General features: G+C 44.4%; 1 protein-coding gene across 6 annotated transcripts in view; it reads right to left on the reverse strand.

The window, feature by feature from the left end:
- Window positions 1–26,771, reverse strand: part of FARP1 (FERM, ARH/RhoGEF and pleckstrin domain protein 1) — a 202,736-nt gene extending 175,965 nt beyond the window's left edge. For 2 of the 6 annotated variants that reach the window (XM_085215599.1, XM_085215597.1), the window contains exon 1: window positions 26,454–26,765. The gene's annotated coding sequence lies outside the window, so the exon portion shown is untranslated. Of the gene's footprint in view, window positions 1–10,729; window positions 10,823–26,453 lie in introns of all 6 variants that reach the window. The other 4 variants (XM_085215598.1, XM_085215602.1, XM_085215601.1 and 1 more) reach the window with 4 other exon arrangements.
- Window positions 26,772–27,984: the final 1,213 nt, after the last annotated feature.

Raw genomic sequence — 27,984 nt, forward strand, 5'->3', positions numbered from 1 at the left:
GCAGGTCACACTGGTGAGCTAGGTCAACAGGAAGCTTGGGTATTAGATTGCTCCCCCTGAGAGAACATTATAGACTCATCTTCTTTTCTTGGATCCTGACTCTCAAGTAACTTTAGATTATGCTGAATACGGAAAGAAGCTTTTATGACTGCATCCGATAGTAGCACAGAGCAGACAGAGACTTCTGAAGTGTGAATAACTAATATCTCCCAAGAGCCTTCCCTTGCTGAGCATGCTTGTACTTCGCATGCTTCCCCAATGTCAAGCAGACCTGCCTCTCTGTCAGAGGAGACAGGAGTCCAACAGGCCTTGTGCCTTCATGGCTGCCCATGACAGAGCAGGCCCAGGCTCTGCAGGGTGCCTGACCTCCCCAAGGGTCTCACAAGGTAGGAAAGAAGGGGAAATCACACCTGGAGCCATGCTGGATGAATGCCAGGCCCAAGGTGGGTGAAAGGATGGGCCAGGACGAGAACATGAAATGGAATAAAGCAAGCAAGATGGGAAAAGGAGGAAAACGGAGATAAGGGATCCATGAACAGATTCAGGAAGGCAAAGGGGAAAAGACTACAGCATGGGAGAGAGTAAAGAAAGCTGGATACGGGCAGTGGACTAGGGCTCTGATCAGGAGTTTGCAAGGAAGAAGAAACTGTGGGTGAAAGAGGCCCAAGAACTGGAGACAGGCCCTGAAAGTGCAAAAGGAAGACCAAGATAAGAGGAGGGGAAAAAACAAACAACAAAAACAACCCCCCCCAAAAAAAACAAGAATAAAAATTCCCCTTGGAGAGAGGACCGAATTTGCTGGCTTCTAGAGCCAGGAACTGAGGTGAATACACCATCCCACACATGCCCATGCCTCAAGTCTTTGTTTCTAAACAGCGTGGATTTTCATTCTTTTTTACTTAAATAAGAGAAAATTCCTTAAAGAAAGAGGTAAGAACTAGGAGGTGTTTGAGTTAAAGCATGCCAGCAGACTCTTAAGGTACCCGTTCCTGCTCTTGCACACAATAACCTTATTTCCCCACTCTGATGCTGCCAAAAAGCATTCTGCCTCAGTCACCACACAGGGTAGCATTGCCAGTTAAAGGAAAGACATTCAGTATTTATTTTTCCCTCCATGCAGTATCATAAAGGCTTAGTAATTACACTCTGCTGTTAAGACAGAATTAATATCTTTCTGCAGGCAAATTTACTCTTTGAAAAATTACTTAACTTTAAGATCACCATACCCTTACGAAGGGAAGATGAGTGACATTTATCCGTATTTCATATATATGGAATTGTAGACAGAAAACCCACGTCCTCAAGGTACCCAGACACCGACCCAGAGGAGTCTGTAGTCAAAATCCATTTGCTGATCTAGGTCAAACAGACTGAAATCCAAAGTAAATCCACCGATTCTATACTCCCAAACTGAAACTCTGAGGGCCAAAGCATTTTTCAAGTATTTCATAACTAAAGAAAGCTGCAGAATGTGATTACAGATCCTTTTACCACAGGTTGCATTCAGGAACATAAGGCTTTCAGAGAATTAGCTGACAAATCTCAAGTTTTATCAAGAAATTAACTATTTTCTGAGTGTTTGTCATTTCCTGACAACACAGGGACCTCTGTCAAGGACGGAATCCATAGAAGCGTGAGGCCATCAGCTCCCTTTAGCTACCCTCCTCTTCCACCACCTGCAAAAAGTAAAGAATAAGAGCTTTCTCATAGATGTTGTAATATGCGATAATGCATCACTACAGGAGAGAACCGTCATACTCAAACAAGATGGAGATTATAAGAGGAGTAGAAAAAGTAACAAAATCATTAATAAATCTCCTTCTGCGGAGATATTCAAGACCCATCTGGATGCCTACCTGTGCAGTCTATTGTAGGAACCTGTTTTAGTACAGGGGTTGGATTCGATGATCTCTTGAGGTCCCTTCCAACTCCTGCAATTCTGTGATTCAGGATTGTGTCTTAAGTCACAAAAAGGGCAAATTACGGCTTCTAACCATGGACTTTTACTTTCAAACATTAATCATGATCTTTAAAGAGTGTCTAATCTGTAGTTGTATTTGAAATATTAAGATGCTCTGAACTCCTAAGCAAACATTAAAGAAAGCACATAACATAAGCGGCACTACCTTGAGAGTCTAGAAAAGAGTATCCTCAATTTTCATACTTCCTGAAGATGCATACTTTGATTTCCACATGGGCTACAAGTAAAGCATCTGTCTTTAAACAGCACTTTATTATCCAGACAAAAAAGCATACCATTTGATGTGTTTGGCACTGCCCCTACCCCGCCCTCAACCCCTCTACACCTATAGATGCCCACAGCAAATTTCTCCCTGTCTTAGGTCCTCCCTTGTTTTTCCCCATCCCTGCTTCCAGCCATCCACCTTGCACATGCACAGACACAGACCCACATTAGTTGTTGCATCTTTCAGAGAAGGTAAGCATCCATACAGAGCTCTGGGGATATCTCAGGAGCATGCCCACATTCCCCTGTGAAACTCCCTGGTACACTGTGAGCAGTGTCTGGAGCAAGGAAGTGGTTGAAAGGGCTGGAAGGAACACAAGTGGATGTAAAACAACATTGTGTTAAACACAAGAGTTGAACAGATGGGAGGGGAAAGAGGTGATCATCCTCTGTGCATTGATGTAATATTAAGCATGTTACTTTATTTAAGGCAAATTCATGCATATGCTATTTCCAGGTGTTAAAGCCATTATAGCAGAAGAAGGGAGGTCCTCTTAAAAGATATGAAAATTTCCAGCAGGTATGGAAACTCTTCTCCTCTAGCATCAGCCACAATTACAGTTAGGGTCATTAACATGACCTGGCTCTGCAATTTGGACTGGTCCGTTTGAAGCAGACTGCACATGGCCGAAAAATCCATGCTTCATGGAAATCACAGCATGCATCCTTTGAAATAATGGCAAACTCTCCTCCACTCCAAAAGAAGAAGGACAGTTCTTCAGAACATCACCACCATAACAGTCACCTTGTGTCCAGTCCCAAACCTCCTGCCCTCATGCTGGTGAGGGAGTGGTCAGTATAGGTCTCTCTCCGGGCAGTGTTTCTCTCACCTGCTTGTGGGGGCTGCTTTTCTCCAGCTATCAAAGTCATCCATAAATACTACAGAATAACTACACAGAAGTGTAGGAAAGCACAAGCACACATTGCCACTGCTGTGCACAACAGACCTGGCAAGAAGCAGAAAGATCCTGTAGCAAAACATCAAGAATTCAGCTACCAGGCTATTCATGACCCTTGTACCCCTATGTGATGCACATTTCTGGATGAGATTTAACATCTTCTCAACAGCAGTCTTCCTCTAAGCTGCCCCAAGCACCTTTATACTGCCCAGTACTGCAGAAGAAGCACTACCCACAATCCTATCTTACCCCTATCATCTTTCTTCCTAAATATACAGATTTTTTTCCCCAATATGCTCTACAGGAAAAGAAGTCACAACTCTGGTCAATTAAAAAACACAGGAAAACTCAAAAGTTTTTATGCCAAAAGTGAAGGAAATAGCAATACTCTGCAGCCATTCAATAACATACTTGTGCTCTGACATCACATAGGCCCTTCTCTATTTAGTCTCCACAGGGAAGGGTTAGGTCACTCTGATCACACAAGCAAGAGCAGTAAGAAAGAAAATGTCCAGTATCAGTAGGAACACAAACAAATCATCAAACTTACTGCAGTTTCTCTTGGATGAAGTCAAAGGCTTGGTCAGGAGAAGGAGATCAGCAGAACTGACACCTTATTTGCCATACAATCCCCTAAGAGATCACACAGGATTTCCCACTTTGCAACTCAAACACCTTCCCACCTGCCCCAAAACCTGTCACTGGAAGACGCAAGTCGATAAGTTTGCCATGGGGCTATTTACTTCCTTTCCAACGTACAAAGGCACGCAGCGAACCTCAGGAATTGCACACTCAACACAGGCCCTGTGACACAGTATCTCCCACCATAACTTTTGGCCAATGAATTCAACAGGAAGCAATGCAGGAAATCCAAGGCATCGATGCAATTCCAGACCATGCCCTTCCTGTCTGGGGAGAGAGATCTAAAAGCATCTGGGACTCCTGCTAATAGAAACAGTCAACACCTCTTCTGAAGAGGAAAAAAAAACCAAAACAACAAAAACCAACCATCAGCTACCCAACCCAAAGTTAAAAATAGTTTAGTTGGCACACATCAGAAGGGACCATGGTGAGTGCCAGTCAGCATTCTACCTCCATTTTTCTGACGTGCATAGACGAAGAGCAGCCAGCCCAAGTGCCGGCTGCAGTGACAGCTCAAAGCTTGTTCTGCTGCAGCCACAGTCATGATCCCGAACCCCCTGGCCAGACCCCAGGACCAGGCAGAGCTGCTTGTGCACCTGGGACCACTCAACATGCACAGTGCAGGCAGCAGCACAGGCTGCGGGCAGCACCCTTACATGCTCTGTGCATTGCTCTGCTGAGCATGGTTTGCCACTGACACTGCTGCCTCCAAAGGTGTCCCCAGCACGGTCCACTCTCACCAGTTGAACCGTCTGAGGCAGGGCAAGCAGCAGTCATGGCACATGGTCATGCGGCCACTGCTCAGTGCCTTAGGTGCTGTGGGGAGCTCTCCTCATTCACACAGGACATTGGACAAATTTGCTTGACCTCTGAGTCACTAAATCCACAACTAAAATATACAAACAGAGAAGGAAATTCCAATTAGTGAGAGAGCTTGGGGGAAGGGAGACAAGGGAAGAGAATATTCTTTCCTGTATCTATTTTTAGGCTACACAAGGCTGTCTGAAACCATGGCAATGAACCTGCTATAAATCCCCTCAGCAGCTCCATGTTTCATTCCTTAAAGACAAGGATAAATGAGCATGTACTATGGATTAAATGGCCTAAATCAGAAGTGAATAAACTAGCAGGCCGCTAGAACGCGAACGTGAGTTCAGAAGACTGCCAGCTATGTGAGGTAGGAGATCAACCGCTCAACTGAACACCTAGGAAAGAAGTACCACACCACCCACCTCAGGGCGGGCTGTGACAGCAGCCACTGTGCCCTCAGCACCCAGCTTCCTCCTTCAGGCTCGGCCTGGCTGACTCAGGTGTGCCCTCGGCCCATCGTTGCCCATCCTCCAGTCCGACAGCTGAGCTGTTCATCAGGCTGCACTCTAAGATGCTTTGGGTTGTTAAATAAATATACATATTTCAAATCTAGTAATTCCCATTCACACCCTTCACATTTGCTGCTGAAATAACCCATTCTGTATTCTTACATGGCTGAAGATATCACATTCATTCTATTTTTCAGTCCTTTGCCATCAGCACCAAACCGGATGTGAGTATCTGCTGCTTTGGAGGACTGCAACATCCCACAAAGCTCAACTTTCATGACAGCTTTGCTTGGTGTGCAGAGGACAAAGACAGAAAACATACCTCTCAAGACAGTTAATTAGATCCCCACTCTTTAAGGAGCAAGCAACATCCCAAGTCTAGTTTGATGCTATGAGCTGTGAAGTTTTTTACATTTGTGTAAGATCAGGAAGAAAGGGGGAGGAGGGGTGTCTCTAAAACTGCTACTCAGCATTGCTAAAGGAAAAAAAAAAAACAAACAAGAAACAAACACCTTATGGTGTTAACAATACTAAAACCAGTGGAAAACACCAGGATTTTTTCTCTACATGGGCCACAGAGGACAAGTAGGCTCTTTTGCTCAGCCCAGGTGCAGCATTCACATCACCCAAGCGGTGCGGTATCAGCTTCCCCACATTGCTAAGCAACACTGCTCCACATTACCTCAATTGATTCAAGGGTGGGAAGTTGATTCAGAAGCCACTGAAAAAGGGAGAAGCTAGATAAAAACGGCTGTGCAAAGCTCACACACACAAGCCAGGATCCTGCATGGTCAGAGCAAAAAGCAATTAAGGGGAAATAGGAACTAGGGAAGGCACAAACTGAACAGAATAGAAAACATCCATGCACGAACAAGGCAGAAGGGGGAAAACTAAGCAGGTAGGAAAGGGAGAAACAGCACTACTGTATCACCTCAGATACCCATGGAACAATGAATTATGTCTTCCTTTCCAGAGTGAAAACCAGAAAAGCACTGTATTAAAGAGAAAGCAGATAGGAAGTCACGTCCCAGAATGTGTGAATTAGGCAGCATAAAATGAAGTTCATCAAGCAGCTTGTTTAATAACAAGAGGAAAAGGATGTACTTTTTCCACACTACAATTAATTACAGAACTCATTCTCAGTGAATGCCATGAAAGCAAAAATTTAAAACAGATTAGTGCATGATTTGACGTATTTATATAAGAAAGTCTGCCTGGGGCTGTTAAATAAAGGTGCAGACATGACTTTGTTGCTCAAAGCCCTTGAACTGAAGTCTGCCAAAAAGCTGGGAGGGATCATTATTTTTTCCCTCAGAACATTACTACTGGCCATTAGTTGAGGTAGGACGCTGGGGCTAAACCACATCTCTGGCTGGAACCATCGGGACAAAATCCTGTGTTCCAGGTCCTGGAATCTTCAGCAATCTGTGCAGCACTGCAAAGTCCAATTTTTTGATGTTCATCTCCCCAGCTGCTTACAGCTGCTGAAGCCACAAAACAGACAAAAGTTTGCTTCCCACTGTGGTTGCACTTGGTTAAAGCATGTTCCTGTTACATGAATGCAGCTAGGCTACATGTTTCCAGACTGCATTAGGTGCAGCTAATCCATAATTTCACCTATACTGAACAACTGGATTTACTTCTGTTTTGTGCTAAACAGATACTAAAAGCTTCCTTACAGCTGAGTTACGAAAGATCTCCTGTCCCTCCACTTTAGTTTGCTGAAATCAGTTGTACTGCTGTGCTAGCAAATTTGAAAAGCTAGCAAATTTGGGAAGCTGCACAGCTTCTGGAAAGCAGCAGAAGGCAATGAGGAAGAAGAAGTAGGGAGAACAAAGAGGGTCCTCTTCTCCTGCAGGACTGTGAAACTAACTGGCAAGAGAAGATGTAAAACCTTGTTCTTCCTTCACATCCCCTTACCACTCATGCAGCACTCCTCACAAGAATCTCCTAAAATACATGGCAGGCAGACTACAAACGTGGAATACGTCAAAAAAAAGGCCTCTCTGAGATTTATGAGGTACTAACAGATTTAGGCTGCCATTTGCCAGGTGAGACATATACCAACTTTCACAGCCTTAGCACTATACTATAAATACAATTATATTTTGTGCCTAGCTGTTAGCCTGAAGGATTTCTTACCTGTTGTTAAAAGCATGCTTAAAGCGCCCTAAAGAAAGTATATGTAGTTTGGTTTCCATTCAGAAACACTAACTGTGCTTCCAGAGAGAAACGAATTTGCATTTTGCAATATCATCCATTTTTAGCTAAGTATCTAGAAAATATTAAGAGCTGAGGTATGTTATTTCTCTTGAGAGAAACCGAGTGAGCTGAAACACGCAGAAAGCCCTTGCCCTCAAACACGCTGGGAATCAATCAATGAGGAAACTTCTAACTTGAAATCTCTTTCCAGATAACAGCTTGGCCAGGCAGACCTCTCTTGCCCCTTGCTCTCTCTCTCTGGCATAAAATACCACCTTTCACACTTTCCTATTGTGCTCTGCATGCAGAGTTTTGCCACAAAAGCAACAAACCAATCTGTTCTGATACTGCCTTGGGCTCAGCTGCTATTTCAGTCACCTTCTAACTCCTGCAGTGGGTGGTGGTTTTCCTGTTCTGCACAAACCACTCAAAGCCAGGGAGCCTGGAGGAGACTGCTTTCACCCACTGTCCAAGGTCTCAGCTGAACAATGCTGACCACACAAATCTCTGCATAAAACCACACTTGGTTCCTACTGGTTACTACCACAGTTGGCAGCAGAACAGCTGCCCACATTTTCCTTCCTGGGCAGCAGATAACAGTAACAATTACTCTCAACACAATTTGAAATATAACTAAGCAGTCTGCTGAACACCAAAGCTCAGTCTCTGATGTGCCTTCTGCTGTTGCATGAAAAGGTCACCTCTTCCTTGAGATGCTGGCAGCATTTGTCAGATGGCAGTCCATCTGCTGGCTCCTCTCGGATCATCTTCTTGGGCCTAATTGTCTTGGCTCAATGATTAACCCATAAACACCAATACAGACACCAAGATGACCTTTTCAGTGATTCTCTGCGATTTTCAAAGAGCAGCTATGTACTTCACCAAAGTGCAGCTCCATCCAGAGCACGAACACCAGGTAACTGCTGTTATCACCTATTGTGGTAACACTGCATTACCACAATGCACTTTCTCAAAGCAAAGCTGTACAAGCATCTAGGACTACATCTCCAGTCTAGTTCTTGGTACCTCCTCTCCCTCTCTCTCTCCCTCTGTGTGTGTCTCTGAGTTCTCCTATCTCTAAGAGCATTTATTGAGGAAAAGCACCACTGCTTTGATTCCAAATACACAAAATGAAGCATGTCTCCATGAAAGTTTCAGCAGAACTATTCAGTAACTTAACGGTGCTAGAAGAGATCAGAACACATCACAGAATCACAGAATGGCCTGAAAAGGACCACAATGATCATCTACTTTCCACTCCCCTGCTATGTGCAGGGTCACCAACCACCAGACCAGGCTGCCCAGAGCCACATCCAGCCTGGCCTCGAATGCCTCCAGGGATGGGGCATCTACAACCTCCTTGGGCAACCTGTTCCAATGCGTCACCACCCTCTGTGTGAAAAACTTCCTCCTAATGTCTAACCTAACTCTCCCCTCTAAGACCATACCCCCTTGTCCTATCATTATCCACTCTCATAAACAAGCTCCAGACCACTCAATGTCAGATAATTTATTATTCCAGGGCCACTAGTAGCCAACTAGTTCAACTAGACAGAGAATGGCCATTAAAAGTCATGATTTACAATCAACACTCAGAATCATGCTATTTCAGTCATGGGTTCCACCACCAGCTGTGTGCATAGTAGGTACAACAAATTTCAGAAAAACAGATTTCTTTAGCATGGTCATTTAGTTCAAACAAAAAAATATTTGAAAACTCTCTTACAAAAGGAAGAATAGGCTAGTTTTTCCCTCAGGCCAATAACCAGATCAGTACTTACCCTATTCAGTGCTTTTGTGCTTTCAACACTAGCTCTTCCCAGTTTAGTACAAACCTATAGTCAAACTCAGCCTTAACAACTTCCTCTGTATTACAGACCCTTTGAAGTTAATGTCAAGATATATTTGTCTGCCCCGAGTTTTTTTTTCAGCCCCTGAAATTCCTTTCATGTTTCCCATTTCAGCAGCTTATGATCCTGGCATTTTTCAAACAAGCCCTACGAAGGAATGGAATGCTGCACCAAGCTTCACAGACCTCAGCAAGACCTACTCACTAGCAGGAAACTTTGCCACGGTAGTTCACATTTTGCCTAACAGCAGACACGGTCTTGAAATGGAGTTTTTACGTACCGCTGCCTGAAAGGTTATTTCAGAGATACTGACTCTCTTGCCCTATTTGCTTCTGCATACAGCCTCTGGATTTTGCTCCTCTTACGCTGCTATATGCTCAACACAGAGCATCTACCAGGTGTTGCTGCAATCAAGTCTTTTTTTTTTTTTTTTTTCCTGTATTCAGGTTCAGTGGGCAAGTCAAAGTGGTATAACAAAGATGTTTTCCAGGGGAATTTGCTAAACCCTTCTGCTAACAGTATCAGAACAATTACTGTCATAAAATGACACAATTTTTAAACATGCTTCTTTGTGTGCTTCAGAATTCATTCAGCCAAGGAGTGAGACAATGAAGCCAACCACCAGCAGCGCTCCAACTGCTCAGCACAAGCCCGCAGTCTCCTAAAAGCTTTGTTAAGAAAAACATCTTTCAGAGACTATTGTCTCACCTAAACAAAAGCCTATTTAACTGCACTCTCATTTAACCCAAATGGGAAGCTACTGTCACACCAGGCGTGTATGAGAGGGTCTGTGACTAGCCATAAATCATGGATGAATATTCTGGGAACCACTGCCACAACTATGACAATCTCTTCTAGATCAAACCACAAAAAGAGAAAGTGCTGAAATCTTTGAACTGTTAAAGGAGGTCAGCAGGCACATCTTTGCTAATTCTGGTATCAAATAGTATGCAAGCAAAAATTTAGAAGTCTCATTATTGCAAAATTAAAGCTTGGATGGAACCACAAGGGAGAAAAGCTGGAGAAAGGGAGGTGAAGAAGGGCATGAGAAAACTCTGCAAAACTATATGACTACCCATCAGATCACCAAGAGTATTCCTCCATTGTCCAACTTCACTGAGACCAGAGGGCAAAACAGCCCTGGACTACAAGGACAAACAGAAACTGAACCAAGCTCCTGAAAACTCTGTAAGAGAAAGTTCAAGCACAGCACTTTTCAATTTAAGCGTATGTGCGATTCTTTGAGTTTGTTTTCAGTCTTGCCTTGTTGAAACCTCTAAAGATCACAAGGTAGAATCGATCTAGACTCCAGACGTAGTTTGGTCAGACTCACAAAAAGCCTTCCTAGTCTCTACAAAGGAAACTTGAGCTTGGGAGCATGAAGGGATCTGCTGTTGCTTATGTAAATGGCATTCTGCTCTTACAGGTTTTAAAATAAACTGTCTGTTCCCTTCCTCAAAAAGTTGAGGTTATCACAGCAAGGAGACAAGTAAAAAATAAACATGCCCACAACAGCCTGCAGTTTCCAGGAATTGTGGTTGGAAGGATCTGCATCGAGGTTACTTTACTCACCCCCCAAGAAGTGAAGTGGTAGGAAATTCAAGTTCGCATGTATAGGGGAAAGAAATCTCATCTGAATACACAATCAGCCACGCATCAAGCAGTCTGCAGAGGAAAATGAGGTGAAAATCAAAAATAGGCACAAATGAGCACAGGCTTGTGCCACTCATGATATTGAGCTTCCCAGACTAGGACTAGTAGAAGAATTAGCACAGGCCTTGCTTGGAAACAAATGGAGTTTGAGTAATAACAACAAAAAAGTCTTTCTGTCCAGCTGCCCTTCAGCATTTAAAAAATATAACGTGATGTCACAGTTTGCACCTTGACAATGTTCTTTTGACCTCACTAATACTCAGTATGTGCTCTACTGCTACATTAAATTTGGGAAAGTGGGAATAAAAGACTATTTTTGAAGAGTTTTTAATAAATTTTATGGTCCAAATGGGAGAAAAATAACACTCATTAGCAAGCACAAAAACTCACATGAAGATTGCTTTTGCCATTTTTCTCTAGAGGTTTGTGTTTATCAACTGATATATCCTGCAAATATTTATCTGCAATTAGGTAACTCCCTACATTTACTTTAATGCCTCTTCTCTCCATAACCAACCAGTTACACAATATTTACATGCATTCCTAAGTTTGATGTAGTTGCATTTACATGTATTGCTTTTACAGCTATTGTGTTAGAAATCAGTAGATGATCCTCTCTTCGTTCTGCAATGCTGATTTTTTACTGTGGCTTTCAGCACACTTTGATTGGAAGGAACTAAATTTAAAACACTAGGATGTCCAAAACATCATCTTAAAAATGCATCAGAAAAAAATAAAAATACCCCAAACATGATTACTATTTAAAACAAAATGATTTATTATACAATTGAAAGATTAAGGTTTGGTGATCATAAATAATTTTTTCAATCCATTAGCTGTCAAATTTATTGAAATATTGAGAAAATCTATTAGGTGTCTTAAAAAAAAAAAAAAAAACCACTGGCCCTGTAACATACCTGATTTATGTTCAGTTAGACAGCTGTAGTTTTTTTTCTTTACATATTTCAAGTGTTACATACATAATCCCAATTTTCTCCCATCTGATTATCTTGTTCATAGATTAAAAAAGGATAAAGGAAGAAGAAAAAGCTCTCCTGCTTTCTGAATTCCCAAATGAGTTTTCAATCCTGAGTTTATTCCAAAAGAGAACATTCTCCCCACATCTGGTAGCCAAGCTGAAATCAAATTTGTAACTCACAACCTCTTCCGTGTCTCAAAACATGAATATGCTTGCACTTCCAAAAATGTAAAAAACAGAACTTTATCCAACGTAAAGATATCAAAATAGAGATCTAAAAAAATGTAAGCGCAGCTCTCCTTTAGACCTCATTTATTATAAAATCATTTAAAATATAAGGGTGCATCTTTTGACCTACTTAGTTCAGCTGTCACCCACCCAAAGCTTTTTATTTAAGTGAAATTAACAGGTACAGGTAAGGCCCCTGCAGCAGTAATTACTATGGTTCAAATTTAATTTGCCAGCTTTATTCCTAACAGGAAGTTTTTAAGAAAAGATGTTTAAATTATTTTTTATCTGCCCTGGAGTCAGCCTGCTTACCTTCCACAGCTGTTCTTCTTCCCAAGCCCTGTATTAAACTTCGCAGCCATCTCACATTGCTCATTTTAAGTTAACGTTTCCAAGCTGCTGCCTCCATACTGAAATAATTTTACTGGAAATCCTAGTGAATTACTAGAAAAGTGCTGCCAGCAATTGCAATCTGACCTCCCATTACAATTTAAACATCCAAAAAGTTCAAACATTTCTCTTCCAGTTTTCTGATGCTTCAAAAAAATCCTCATTCCAGCTGTCTCCACAGCTGGGATAGCACAGAATAAGACAACAAATGAACATTTTGCATTACAACCAGGAGATTCCCAATCAATCTATGCACAAATAGTCCATAAGAATGCTGGAACCTTTCAGAAAGGGGGATGTTTCCCCACTGGTTTGGAAATAAATGGTTTTCGTGTTTCTGCATCTGGCTCTATGGAAACATGCTTTAGTTTCTCCTTCAGCCAGCAGATCCTGAAGGTGAAGTATGAAGCATGAGCACCAGCTTTTCTGAATGATGCTGCAGACTAGGAATATCTCAGAGGAGATATGACCACCCAGAATAAAACACAGAAAAAAAATATGTGTTGGAAGACAGCCTGCTTACCTAGAGAGGGCCATGGAATTCTTTCCTTCCTGTTGCCCCTTCAAAAAAAGACCACATAAAATATTTCTGCCTATAGGAAGGGACATTTTCTGCATACACCACGAGAAGGACCTACAGTGCTATGTTACCTTTTCAAGTACTTACACTGTGAAAGAGAAGATGATGCCTGCAATACCACCTGCAAGGTAATACTTCAGGGAAGCATGAGCAATCCCTGGATAGAGAGCAAGCAGCCTGTTTACACACAGCAACACAGAATGAAAAGTTCACACCAGGAAGTATGTTAAGTCCTAGCTATGCTAAAGCAAACTCTAAATATGAGCCAGTTTATTTTCTAGCCTTGCAATAATTTTGATAAGCTTTACTTGATATTAGAGATTACAGAAAGAGAACTCATTTTAATCAGTCACCACACTACAATCAATGCTGAACAGCTACCAACGCACTTAAATCCTTGCAATACAGGACAACAGGGAGAAAAAGCAACAAAAGACCACATACAATACGCATGCTGCTGTCTAGCAAGCCCTAACTCCCCCTTCTCCCAGCATGATGTCCCCACTTCACCTTCAGCATGCCAGAAGAGACAGCACCATCCTCAGCCCACACAGTGCAGCCAGGTCAGCAGGAGCATCCTATGGACTCAGGACAAAACACTCCCAACCCTTCAGTGATCAGCCAAAAGCCAGTATTTTGCCATCCACATCTCTCCTGCGCTTGCTCCTATGAACCTTTGTTTCATTCCCATTTACCAGATCTACACGGTGTTTTCTGTTAGAAAGTTCAGCTTCCAAGTGACTCTCACTTCTCTTTCAGTGAGTCAAGTTTAAATAAAACTGCTAGAAAAACCACTGAGGTTATTACTAAACAAAGCAGACACAGTCATTGCCCTGGCATTTGCAGCCTTCTTGCAACCAAGCACGAGTCTTGCAACTATTGCTATGAGCAATTAGTCAGAGTTAGGGAACACTAACTATGCGTGCAGCTTGGGAGAGCCATGGCTTGGTTCACATCTGTCTGAAGTGCTTAAGATGGGGAAACCGACAAACAGCAGCTACTTTTCTATGAAGTTGTTAGATATTTTAAGTTAAAGAATCGGGATTCTTTTTATTAATGAAAGATAATTTTAAAAAATTAAAGTACGACTATTCATTCCATGTAAAGTCTCTTCCCCTCAATTAGTAAATTCCAAGCAATACAGACCTGTAGGAACAGCCATACACAATATTGCTTTAAGGAGAAATAAATAATGTGTTGTTGCAGCCCTCAGCTCGCAAAGTTACTGCAACTTTTTGCGTGCTCTGCAAAAACAGGCTGTCCTTTGGGCAGCTCTCTTAATGGATCTGTTCAGTAAGGAACATTCTAGATTGCATCTATCTAATAAGGAAAAATTAGTGACCATCTCAGTCAGTGAGAAGCACGTACTGCCAGGCAGCAGAGAACCTCTGATAACGGATTCAGGGAACAGTGGCACCTTTCTCAATTCCTCTAGCAAGGTCAAGTTCGCTTGAAGGCTCTTACACTGCTCAGAGCTATGTAAGTGAACTCCTTGTTAGAGGAAGTTCTTAAAGAATAAGTTTGATGCTTTAAATTTTTCATAATCATAACACATCTCTAATGTCATGCAGAACAGTATCTGTGCTCCACTTTGGTACGTTGTTCCCCTTTCTGTCTTCAGCATAACCAAGAAATAACAAGATGCACTTCTGCCATCAACCTTCAGCCCAGAAAATAGAGACACGCTAACCAAAATTGGTCACCATGGATCTATGCTTCACTAAAACAGATAAAATGACTACGTCTGTGCTAACAAAAGGGAACCTTGAGGTTATTAATCACAGACCGCTTTAGCTCAGCATAAAAATAACACATAACTCCATTTTCAAGAGAAAAAGCAGCACAGACTGTTTTCTATAAAAAGAAAAATAGTTGCTCGAGCAGAAATATTAACATCCAGAAGCCAGGAGAAAGACTGACAGATCTAATGATCCAGTAACTAGGTTACACGTGATCTTTCCAAAAGCCAATTAGCAGAAAGCCCCAGCAGTGCCCAGGCAGCTCTCCTTCTGCAGGTAGCAACCCCTGTGCCAGGCTGGGCAGTCCCAAGCAGAACAAAAGGGAACAGGAGCAGCAAGGAACCAACCATTCACAGGGGCACAGAAGGATGTGGTCTGCAAGTTGAGTAGGAAGTTTCAAGATACAGGAAGAATCCGAGCAGTTTCACAAAGGCCAATTTACCAGAAGAAAAATCCCCAACAGTAAGATCGTAAACTACACGGAGTGTTTGGGTTTGTTGGTTGTTGTTTTTTTTTTTTCTTTTAATGGAAGCAGTGGTATTTATGACATTTGAAAGAAGCCTGTATAAAAATATCAGCCCTTATAGGGAGCAACCTTGAATCAGATTTTGGATACACGAAAGACAATTCAGGACAACTGCCAAAATTCCTACAAAGTCTGGCTCAAGTTTGCAGTTCCCCAAAACTTCAGTTCAGCACTGAAATACAGCTCTGCAGGCAATGGGAAGGAGAAGCAGGAACCTCACTCTACAAATTGCTGAACAAAAATTTAAATAGATAATATCAGTGGTAATAAGCAATCAGAATATAACATCCAGCCTACCACAGAGTAAAAGATATGTGTTTATTCTTCAAGGTTAAGCAATAGGAAAAAATATTGACTTGTGATTCCATGGAAAAATGAGATGCATTTCTCCCAGTGGAAAAACAAATGATAAAAAAAAAAAAATCAACCATGATCAGAGACATCAATAACCAGCTTCTCTTGAGAGCTGGTAACTGTTCTACAATCAGTGCATGTTTTCTTAAAGTTTTTCTTCCTTAATCACACAGTACAGAACAAGGTGTGTTTAGAACTGCAGCATTGGGCCATCGAAACTCCAGATAAGCCTCCGAAGATTTGCATTCCTTGCTTACTGTTAAGAAAGCAGGAAGAATAATAGAAAGGAAGAAATGCTCAAAACTCACAGAGCTAAACTTGTTGAAGATGTGGAAGAACAGCCAACAAGTTCCAGGGCTCTACACCAACAACTTTGGCTATCAGCTTACTGAAACTTTACATAAAATTAACAGCGTGTCTTTCCATCTCATTTGTTTTATCAATAGAAAAGGTCGATACAGATATTACGGACAAACACTATGAAATGCTGTCGCAGATATGCATTAAAAAAAAAAAAAAAGGCACAGGAAACAAAAATGTGTGTAGAATCCAAGAAGGAAAAGTAGGTAAATTATTATATGCATAATCAGTACCACCAGGTTTGGAGAACACCGAACAGTTCTTACTGTCTGAAAATCTCAGCTATGCATTGATCTAAATTATCAAGAGTCAGAATTCTTTGCCCTCTATTTCAAGAAAAGTCATATATTTGTTAATTTCTAGCAATCAAATACATTTCCCTAATCTCAGCCTTGCAATGACAATGGTATCATTGGGTGTATTTTTGCTCATGAATTGTCATTAAAACTAAGACAAGGTAATGCCTCTTCCCAGGCCTTCTGGCAGCAGCATACATGATGGCAGCAGAAGGACAGAACCTCCATTTACCTTATGCTCTTCTTTCACCCTCTAAGAAATTCAACTTCATTACCAAATCAGACAAAAGAAATGTGCTACTAAATCAGAGAATACAGACATCAGAATTCTGAGGAGGGGAAAGAAGGGAGAAATAAAGGGGAGACAGAAAAAACAAGTGCAAAGTAATGGGCTAAACACCCCGTGGCATATATCGCCATGCAACTTTAATACATAAGTGGAGCTCCCTTCCAATGGTGCCCTAAGCACCTCGCTGCAGCCAGGTGAGGCTGCAGGAAAAGCAGGCAGCCATAGGCAGCCTTTGGCCCCAGCCTGGCAGAGAACTGCTCCAGCACAAGCACCCAGCTTTACGACTCCCTTCCCACGACCACACGACACACACACAAGGCAAGGTCCCCCAGGCGAGCACCCACAGTGCTGCGATTCCTTGCCTCGTCCCTGCAGCACGAGGAGTTTGATTAAACATCCCCAACAGGAGAGCACTAAACACGCACTGTAAATTAAACAAAACTATGCTGATGATCTCGGTGCAATTACTTCCGACTGGTTTGAGTCTTTATTGTCCCCTGGAGCTCCGAGCTTCACAGATAAAAAGGATCCGGCCTTACTGGAGGAATACCAAAGAACGAGTTACGAAACCTTCCTTAAACACTTCCAAAGTGACCCAACTAGCTTTTCTTCCTGACGAGGTTCCAATTAAATTTAGCCTGGAAGTCTAATGAAAAAACAGCCTTTTCCAGGACCTAGCATAAACAAGCTAGCTAATGCTTAGAATAAACGCAGCCATTGGTTAACACGCACACATGAATTACAAATTGCTGCAGTGTATTTTATTTCACAAGAATCAGGCAGTGCCAAAAGTCTTTAGGAACTTTTCCCCGGCTGATATCATATAATCCAACACTCCAGCATTTCAGCTTTTCCAAACTTGAGCCAAGCTGTTGCTTGATTGCAAAAGGAAACACACACACGAGCACAGTAGGTTGCTTGCTGTGATTTGGATATTCTATAGGAAACGAAAAGCAGATAATCCTAATCTGCTCCTGGGAATGCCTTTGAGGAAAAAAAAAAAAAAAAAAAAAAAAAAAAGAGTTACTCACAAATATCTTCTAAGTCCTATTAAATGTTATCAGGTTGGTTTTATAATTAATTTCCAGATATTAATTTCATTAGGCTCAACCTACTTGCAAGGGCCAGACCTATTATTCTGATTAATTTTCTCTTCCATATCTCCAAATCACATCTTCCTTGCCAAGCTGGAACTCTTCTCCGATCCCATTCTCTAAAAGACACCCTGCTCCAAGGTTAACCCAGAGCAGCTGATAATGCAAGGCTCTACAATTTCTAGAAGCAGTTTGCATCTTCCTGCAGATAACTGTGTAGATGTGGAGCTACCACTTTCCCTTCCCTTCAGTCTTCTTGAAGGACAGGCATCATGTCATCCCGCAGCCAGAAACATCCTCAAGAACACAGATTTCTGCAGAGGTTCCAAACCGAAGATGATAAGGTATACATAGCCCTCCCTCTCATTTCTTTATATAACAGTGAGAAGGAAAATGTAGTTCTGTTTTTTACATCCACTCATCCACACTCAGACTCACCATCCCTCCAGTTAGCTTCTTCAACTTTCATCAGGTTCTGCTTTGTCCATATATTAGCTGGTTTGTTCTCATCACTTTGGCTATTGTCTGGCCTATGTAGCTCAAGTAATAAGAAAATAGAATTTTCAAACATTACTTTTGCTTTTAAATAAAGGAAACCTGAAGGTAGATTTTGCAGTGGATTTCAATCCACTGTCCCATGAAATTTTTCCAACAACCCTAAGAGTCAAAGCAACCTCAGCAAATACACAATTAAGAAGAATATTACATTTGGTTTTCATTCCTTTCCATATATGCCTGAATTTTCTTGAATATACAGACTGAGTGGGAAGCTTCCCATTGGCTTTTTTGCTTTTATAATCGAAGGAAAATGAAAAGTCTACAGCTTGGCTGCAGAAAAAAAAAAAAAGCTTCTGAATTCATCCTTCTCATAGTATGGACAAACAGATAGACTTATCCCACTCAGTCAGGGCAATGATCTAATTTTTCAGTCATACGCTCGTCGTGTGCTGCTATTAGTCCCTGGCTCCCCTCCATCACGTACTCTCTCTTGATTCCGGAAGACAGAACTGGCTTCCCTGGGTCTGGTTCTCTCAAGCAGAGAGCTGCCATCAAGTGTCATTTGCTCATCCATTGCTTCACACGATCCTTGAAGCGTTATTACAACCAGAGATTGCTCCAGTGATTTCTCTGGTGCCTTAGCATGCAGTCACTGCACACACCATTACAGGAGGAATGCTCGTGTTCAAGGTATTGCCTTGGCATTTTCTTAGTTTGGGCTCTGGAACATTCCTCAACGTGCACTTCAGATGGTGGACAATCGGGCATGAATTCCATGTGGATTCTCTGCCCCTACCCCACAGCTCTGCTGCTTAATGGGATAAAAGCGCCATTACACAACATGCTCAGTCAACGAACACCAGAGCTAGCAAAGGTTAGTTTCTACCAGTCCAATGCTCTTCCCACAGCTGCTGCCCCACCACCAGCCCTTCCTCACCCCTCTCCTGACACCGTCCCCTCTTCTTATTGCACATTTAGGGGATGAGAAATTGCCACCTACGTGCCTACTGGGAAATTCTTCTCTTCTGAGTTCACTTCTGACGCACTCATTCAGGCAAACTGACCCCATGTCACTGGAACTGTACCATTTGCAACTTATTTCTCAATTCAGGTATTATTAGCAAATGCGGAGCTGTGAGCAGGACTTCATTATAGTGCCTTCTAAAACCCTTTTGATATTCACATGGCAGAGCTGTTTGCCCTCCTCTCCACCAGAATACTATCATGCCATCTGCTATCTCTTATTTATTTATTTACTACTGAGAAACTGCCAGGATATTTTCTGCTACCTTCAGGTTCAATATTTATAGAATCATAAGATCATTATTGATCATAAATTTTAGGAACCCTCTCCTTTCTGCTCATTTTCTATTTCTCTTCATGGGTTGTAGTATTTATTTTTCCTGGTACTAACAATTACTCTCAACATTTCAAAGGACACGAGGGGAAAAAATGGCTCTGCATCAGAACAAGAAATAATTTTATTTTATACATTGCATCAATTAATTTAGCTAAACTGAAAAAAAAAAGTTAATAAAGATAATAATCACTGGTTACAACAGCACAGTCATAGTTAGCCTTCTGACGTGCATATAGCAATGCCTCAGTTTGAAATTGCAACAGAAACATTAACTTTTAGCATCTTCAAGGTAAATATGTCTAACAAACACAGTGCTAAACAGATTTTCAGGATGAATTTCCATGAAGACAAGAGCTGAAGTCTCCAAACAGAGGCTGCAGATTGCCTCTGTGGAGGTTATTCTTGCAGGTTCACATGAAGAGGGTAACTTCTACAAAGCACTCCAACTACTTGGTACATGAAGTTACACACACTCCTAAACCTCTGAAAGGTCCAAGAACTGAAACTCCCTTCCACGCTTTCCCATTAATATTTGCCACATTGTTAAGGGTCTAAACACTAAATGGAAAACAAGAAAACTCCTCTGAATGGGGAAAAAAAAAAAACAAACCACAGCAATTTCTGCAGACTCTTACTTTTACAAGATCTTTACCTTCCCTTTTAGCCTTGATGTTTGAGAAAATAACTGCAGGCAGGACAAACTAAACAAATCATGCTTTTCCTTAATCTGAAAAAGACATTGCTATTATACACCACAGTAAGAGCTGGCCAGACTCTTCTCAGTTGTAACCACTGTTATTGCAATCGTAAGACTGCAGAGAATTAGCAAAATAAAGCCAAGCCAAAATCATTTCACCCTGATGGCATGCCACAAGTGGCAGCAAACTCCTGGATAATTCATGGCAGGCTGAAAGAGAAATGAGAGAGAGGAAGGAAAGAACAGAAAGCAATCGATCTCCTCCTCCACCCAAACACACCTGCGTAGCCTTCCCACCATCACAGGAAGAGCACAGCGGCAGTGACGGGCTCCAGATACCTGCTGTGTTCCAAGCAGTGGGAAGACTGGCTCCCACAGGGCAGGGAGCAGTACCCCCGCAGCCTCTCTTGTCCTCTTTAAAAGAGGTTTATTTTTGCAACTCATTTTCAGTTACATATTAATGTCAGGGAAAATAACTCCTGTATTACTCAGCCTTAAAGCCTGCTCAGAATTTCTACCCCTCTTTGTGTAAGACTGCTTGAAACTCACCTCGGAAGGGAAAAAGGCCACTACCAAAGACATACTCGCCATTTCATATTATTTAATAGCAGCCTTCCCCTCCCCTGAACTTTCAGGCCAGAATCACCACTACACAAACCTGCCAAACAGGACACCTCATTATTCCAACATGTGCAAGCGAAGCGATAGGGAGTTTCACAGTAAAACTGATAAGGAGAGACATAAAAGACTAATGAGCAGGCTGCCTGCTCCACTGCTGGGCTAGCCAAGATCCCCCAGAGCACCTTTGGTGTTGTTCCATTGGGAGACAGGCACTGGGACACGACCAAAAATAACATTTTAGAGATGTATTGGAGAAATGAACACAAGGTCTGCAGCTCAGCCGTTTAATCCAGGCATGGAAAGAAATTATATGAGAGAGGATAATCAGCAGAAAAAACACATGATGTAGAGCAGAAAGAGCCAATTAAATGTACACAGGTTACTGAGCAGTACGACCCTCCTTGTGCTGTTTGATCACCAGCCCAGTGCCACATCTCCTGCTGAAATAAATTGACAAATCTCTTTGTGACCTGTGCCTGTGGTACAGGTGACTGGAAATAAGGGTCCCTGGCTAAGGAGAGACAGTGCTGAAAAGTCTAGAAAGGAGGACACATATGAAGAGCTGCTCAGGTCCCTGGGTGTGCTCAGGGCAGAGCAGAGGAACTGAAGGGAGGCCTGATGGCGGCTGCAGCTCCTCACAGGGAGCACAGGAGCAGCACTGAGCTCTGCTCTGTGTGACAGTGACAGGGCCTGAGGGAACAGCATGGAGCTGTCAGGGGAGGGGCAGCTGGGGGTTAGGGACAGGGTCTGCACCACAGGGCGGTGGGCATGGAACGGGCTGCCCAGTACTGCGGGCACGGCCCAGAATGCAGGAGTTCATGGAGCATTTGGACACTGCTTTCAGACATTTGGGTGGTGCTGTATGGAGCCAGGAGCTGGACTCTATGATCCTTATGGGTCCCTTGGTGATTAGAGATACTCTGTGATTCTATGAATAACCCCGGTCACTGAGCATCAGTCAGCCAGCAGGGCCCACTGTACACTGGCAGCAGCAGGGGCCAGAAGGAGCAGCAGCCTCTGGGAAGGAAAAGGGCACACCTGAAACTTGGTGGTGTTTGCACTCCTGATAGGTTCTCCAGCTTACCAGTAAGTCATCTTTTGACCCGGAAAAAAAACTGCACCAGACAAGCCAGTTTCCCCAGCAGCCTGCCCTAGAGGCACTGATCCTATTTGCTGCAGGGTCTGCACTATAAGGAAGCTGTTGCTTCAAGTAGAGATGGCTTGCTCTTAACATCTCAGTTCAAAAAGCCACAGCTTTCCCTCAGACTGAGCTATCTGTGTGACGTAGCTCTACAGGATTTCTGTAAGGAAATGTGCAGGATGGAATGACATTCTGGGATGTCCAGTCACCCTGCAAGCTCCACACCCTTACTGTGGCTCCAAAACAAAGCTGGCATATTTGGAAGGTATCTAGGACTTAAATTATTCTTAACATCACTACTTCTTTTAGAAATCTTGTACCACGGGATAGCAGCAACTGGCTTTGATGCTAAGGTAGCAGAAAAAAAAAATAATATATATATATATATATATTTATATTTAATGGCAAGCATGAGAACAGAGCATAAGCAAGGCCCCATGGGTAAGGAAAGCAGCAACAGGTCTTGCAGTGGGCTTCAGCACAACACCCACTTTGTAACTTGGGGCAGAAAACCCAGGCAGCAAACACACTGCCTTACACTAACGTACCAGCCAGCCCTGCACCATTTCCTCACACCCAGCAACAACCATGCATTGTACGGCCACCTTCTGCCATGAATCTCAGTATCCAAACACCGTGATTTGGGATTGACGCTCTTTGTTCCACTCTACATAGCAGTGCCAGAACAGATGCCTAACTTCCAAGGGCTTGTTATAAAAATCATGATTCCCTCTGAGATCAACAGAAAACAGCCCGCTGGCACCTCCACTAACTTTACTAACAAGGCTTCATTTTATTTGAATAGCAACAGAGCCGCCATTCTTTTTCACTAAGCCCTTTTTTGAACACCCAAACATTAAAAATAATTCCCACAACTTATATATCCAGATTTAAAAAGTCATTTCATACTCCATCTCTTAAATCCCCCCAAAAGGTGCCTCATATTTTCCTCTCTCCTAATATTTAATCAACTTCATTTCATTACAGACAAGCCTAAAGAGCTCATAATGCTGCAATTGATTACAAACAAGATAGCGCCCACATCTGACGAAGGCTGACCTAATTGTCTGTCTCATCTACATTTCTGCAGGGCAAATTTACTGACATTTTGTGCAAATTCAAAGCTGGCTGAGCCCAATGACCTTTAATACCTCTGTAATTAGTCTTCTGCGCCTTTACAACCAGAAAAGCAATCGCCCCTTTTCTCCCCCTAAGTCAGCAGTCCAGCTGTAAACTACAAACTTCACAGCCTACTCAGCACCTACAGTCAGTCAAGCATTCACAAAAACAACAAAACCCACTGTAGAAAGTACACAAACTGTGACCTTTCAAGGTCATGGAATCAGGTCTGGAAAGGCCCTTTTCAGACAAGCACACCAGTTTCCAAAAGAAGAAACAGACCTAGTGAGGCAAGTTGGTGGACAAAGTCAATAAACAGGATTTTTATAATGCTTTCCAAAATAAATAAATAAATAAATAAATAAAATAAAAATGTACTGAGGTAGTTCCAAAAGTAATGCCTTCTATTTATCTCCAAGGAAACTACAGCAGATATACAATAACACTCTTTGGTAGAGCAAATTATCCCCTACGAAACACTATTTTTCAACACAGCACCTTCAGCTAAGTATGCCATGCTCATAAACATCTGCACCAGTGGAGGTGACCTACTGTAGCCGTCCCCATTGCTGACACGCACCACCTACCACCTCACTGTGCTAATATCCACTGGTTGGGCTCCAGAAATATTCAGCAAGTGTCAGCGGGTGCCACTTTTTCCCTTATGGAAGATCCCTTTACTTCATATGCACTTGGAGGCACTCAAAGCCGGGTTGGATGGGCCTTGGGCAGCCTGATCTGGAGAGTGGCAGCCCTGACCACAGCAGGGTGTTGGAACTGGGTGGGCTTTGAGGTCCCTTCCAACCTAAGCCATTCTGTGCCTCTATGAATGAGGGAACAAGCACAGGCAGCCAGCAACTTACAGGGAAATCTTCAGCCCACTGCCAGTCCTCAAGTTTCTCTGCCCGCTGGCCAAATTTTCACTGCAAGCACTGAGAACAAGACAGTCCAGTGACACACCTTCCCCAGTTTTTTTTTCCCAGCAGATTCCAGCCTGGGAGTCAGTGCATTTCACAGAACTGCAGTGGCTGGAAGGGAGGACCTCTGTAATGCACTGAGTCCAATCCTCTGCTGAAGCAGGTCCCTACAGCAGGTCACACAGTAGAGTGTCCAGGTAGGTCTTGAATATCACCAGAGAAGGTGACTCCACAAGTACCCTGGGAGGCTCGTTCCAGAGAGCAAATTCTTAGAAGTGTCAGCCCAAGAGGAAGCCAATGCCTTAACGCAAAGATATTTTGAGGCAAAGAGTGCAGCTCCATCACAGAACACATATAACCTAAAAAGCTGCCAGCACTGGCAGCCTCATGTTCAGCAGCATCAAGAATTTTTGTGGTTTCTTTTTTTAATTAAATGCTAGTTCTCATCGTATATGAATTTCTTAAGCAAAGGCTTGCATTTTTTCTTATGTTAATCTCAATTCAGCAGGGAAAATTTACTGAACGGTTCTATACATTTACAATTCTCTGTCTGAATTTTAATGCAGAAATACATCTCCTAGAGCAAGTCTTTTCTTACTTAAACCATCACACTTAAATGGCAGCTCCCCTTCGGTCATTCATCATCCATGATTTTCTTTCACAAAATCTGGTTACACATAGCCAGTTTTAGGACACTGATTACACAATAACTGATGAACTGTGTCAGCTTCAGAAATAAAGGAATTTCCAATCTGAAACACAGCCATCGAGCAGAAGTCAGGCTCTGGTGCTATACTTTCAGTCTCCCACTGACTCCTGACATCTTGAAGTTGCGTGTTGCTGTGTGTGTCAAACATTCTGCCCTCGTTAATAAACTCTCCTAATTTATTTGGCTTATTCGAGAAAATAATGTAGAAGAAGAATGCCATTTCAGTGGCCGTTCATAAGGCTGTGCAAAAAACAAGCAGAAAAATGCAGTTTCCTGACCCCTTCCCATGAAGATGGCAGCTGCCCCAGTGCCAATAACTCATTCCATAGCTAAATCTGAGCTTCAGTCTGCAGGGAAAAGAACTCAGTGTTTGGGTAGACACAGCATCATTTAAACTTTCAGAAATAGCAGTCAGAGCTTGACATGTCACATATAAACCCTGACTCTTGCTGTTTCCAAAGGAAAGCAAGAGGCTGCACCATCCCTGTGGGAGCACTGAGCAGGAAGGCCGTGGGGATCCCGGCCCATAGCCATGTCCCTGCAGATGGGACTCGGTGACTGGAACATGCACTCACACACACACAGAGTGGATTCACTGCTTTCCTTCCGGCTTCTGGATGGCTCTGCCCCACTCGTGAGCCGGACACCACATCCATCAGTACAGAGAGGAGAGAAGAACGAAATAATTATTGAGAGAGGGAAAAAAAAAAAAAAAAAAAAGAAAGATCTTAATTCAGAAGAACGTTTGGGACTTCGCTTATGCTTGGGGCTTTGCTTAACCGGGCTGCTGGAAAGCGTTATTGTGGTTGGCCCGGCTCCAGGATCAACTGCTCGCTGTGCGCACAGACTGGAAGCAGCACCCGGAGCGAGAGTCAAAGTATCCTGGGGACCGCAACAGCCAGGGCCGAGCCGCTCTGCTCCCATGCAGTGATCGCTTCCCATTCTGCAGGGACAGACACGCTGCTCTGCAGGAATGCCCACGAGGAAGGCTGGAACTGAGGAGAGATAGGCACCGCGTTTCATTTATTTCATGCCAGCAGCCGAGCAAATCTGGCAACTTAGGGAAAAAGAAAAAAAAAAAAAAGGCTCCACAGAGTTCGCGTATGCTTTAAAAAAAAAAAAAAAAAAAGTGGAGGCACAAAAGATAAGGCCTACTACAGGCAAGCTGCCGCTCTGGAAATAAACTTCTGCCTGCTCACAACTCTCCTGCCGGCTCCTCAGCCCGCACACGAGGCCACGGCGGAGGCGTCGCGGAGCCCCGGCCGCGGGCTGTGACCCGCGGAAGGCAGCGGCCCCCAGGCGGCCGCTACCGGCCCCGCCGCTCGTGGACGCGGGGCAGCGGCTCCTGCCCGGAGAGCGCTCGCGCTGCCCTCCGCCCCGAGGGGGCTCCGCCGGCTGAACCGCCTCTCCGCTTCTCTCGGCCGGGAAGCCGGCCGCCGGGAGCGGAGGAGCGGCCAGAGGGAAGCGCAGGCTGCCCCCCGGAGCTCCGGCTCCCGGCTCAGGAGCCGACTAAAGGCACCGCGCCGCCCGCCCGCCCCCGCTGCCCCGAGGCCGGGCGCAGTCCGGACAGCGGGCGGCTGCCTCTCTGCGCGGTGCCGCCCCGCGGCTTACGGAGCTAATGGGATTACGCCGGGCCGAGCGGTGCCCGCCCGCTGTCACCGCCCGGGGAGGGTAGCTCCCCCCGCCCGCCCCGCAGCCCCCGGCGCGCTCCCCGCCCGGCCCCATTGTTCGCCGTGCCGTCCTTACCGTGCGCGGGGTTGGGGCTGCCGGCTCTCCTCGCTGCGGCTGTTGCAGGGGCAGTGGCGCTCGGCCGCCGGAGGTCCGAGCCATTAAAAGCTCCGCGGGGAGGAGGAGGAGAAGGCGGCAGCGGCGGGTGAAGGAGGGCGGCGGGGGGCTGGAGGGAGCAGGGTCGCCATGTCCGGCTTCCAGCGCGGGGAGCCCACCCGGCCGGGCGCGGAGGAGCGAGGCGGCTGCCGCTCGCGGACTGGGGAAGCGGGAACTGGACGCCGGGCAGCGCGACCGCGCCTCCCCTAACCCTGCCCCCTCCCGGAGGGGGAGCCGCGGGCAGGAGGAGGCGGCCGACAGCCCCCTCCAGCGTTCACAGGCGGCGGATCGCCGTGGCCGCCCGTCTCGGCGCTGCCCGCGGCGGAGGGAGCCGAGCGCCGCCGCCCGGATACCTGGCGGCCGTCGGGGGCGGGAACAGCGCCCATCGCCGCGCGGGGCACCTCCCGCCTGGGGGCGGCTGTGAGAGGCGGGTGGTCAGGGCAGGGTCCGCCCTCCCGCCCCGTGGAAGCAGGGCGTGTCGCTGCCCCTTTCTGTGGCTAAGGGGACCGTGCTGACACGGGGCCTGCAGGGACACGATGCCCAGTAGGAAGGTTGCTCCTATTGCTCTGAGAGCCGGCTTGCTTGTTCATCGTTAGGTGACGGCAATTCCCTGGACAGAATTCAACAAGTGGCAGCAGGCAGGCTGGGTGTCAAGGGCTGCCTCTGTCTCTTGTACATGGGCTGGGAGAACACCACACAAGGGCAAGCTGGGGACCATGCCTCTCTCAGAGCATGAGCACCTCTATGCTATGCATTCATCTTCTCAGAGAAGTGCTAGAGCTATGGCAAAAAGGCTCCCGAATACACTTAGGAGAATCCCTTAAAACACCACTATCCATTTGTTTAACTGAAACCTTAGGAAATGCTTTTTTTCTGGGGGGGGATTTTTCCTGTCTTTTATCCAGCATTATTTTCCCAAAGAAATCTGGTGAGATAGAGCACAGCAGTGAGTGTCACAGGGGCCTTACAGGTTCTCTCACTGACTTGGGAGGGAGCAATGAACTGAGTGTGTATTCATAAACACTTCCTCAGCATTCGGCATCTATGCATAGACTCACAGAATGGCCAGGGTTGGAAGGGACCTCAACAATCATGAATTTCCAACAGCCCCCCACCACACACAGGGCCACCAACCTCCACGTCTAATGTTAGACCAGGCTGCCCAGGGCCCCATCCAATCTGGCCTTGAACACCTCCAGGGACGGGGCATCCACAACCTCTCTGGGCAGCCTGTTCCAGCACCTCACCACTCTCTCTGTAAAGAACTCAAAAAGAAAATGCATCATTTGAGGAACCCAATATGAGAATACCGCAAACATTTTCTCCTTTAAGCTATGCCTTTGCTTTATGCTCCAAAGACAAATTCTTCTGTGCACAAACACCCCACTACAGAAACCCTGGTGTGTCTGCAGAGATGCACCAACCAACCTTCTGGGAGCCATTTCTTTGGTCA

Source organism: Meleagris gallopavo, chromosome 1 (assembly GCF_905368555.1).
Source record: "Meleagris gallopavo chromosome 1, MGAL_WU_HG_1.1, whole genome shotgun sequence".
Taxonomy (NCBI): Eukaryota; Metazoa; Chordata; class Aves; order Galliformes; family Phasianidae; genus Meleagris; species Meleagris gallopavo.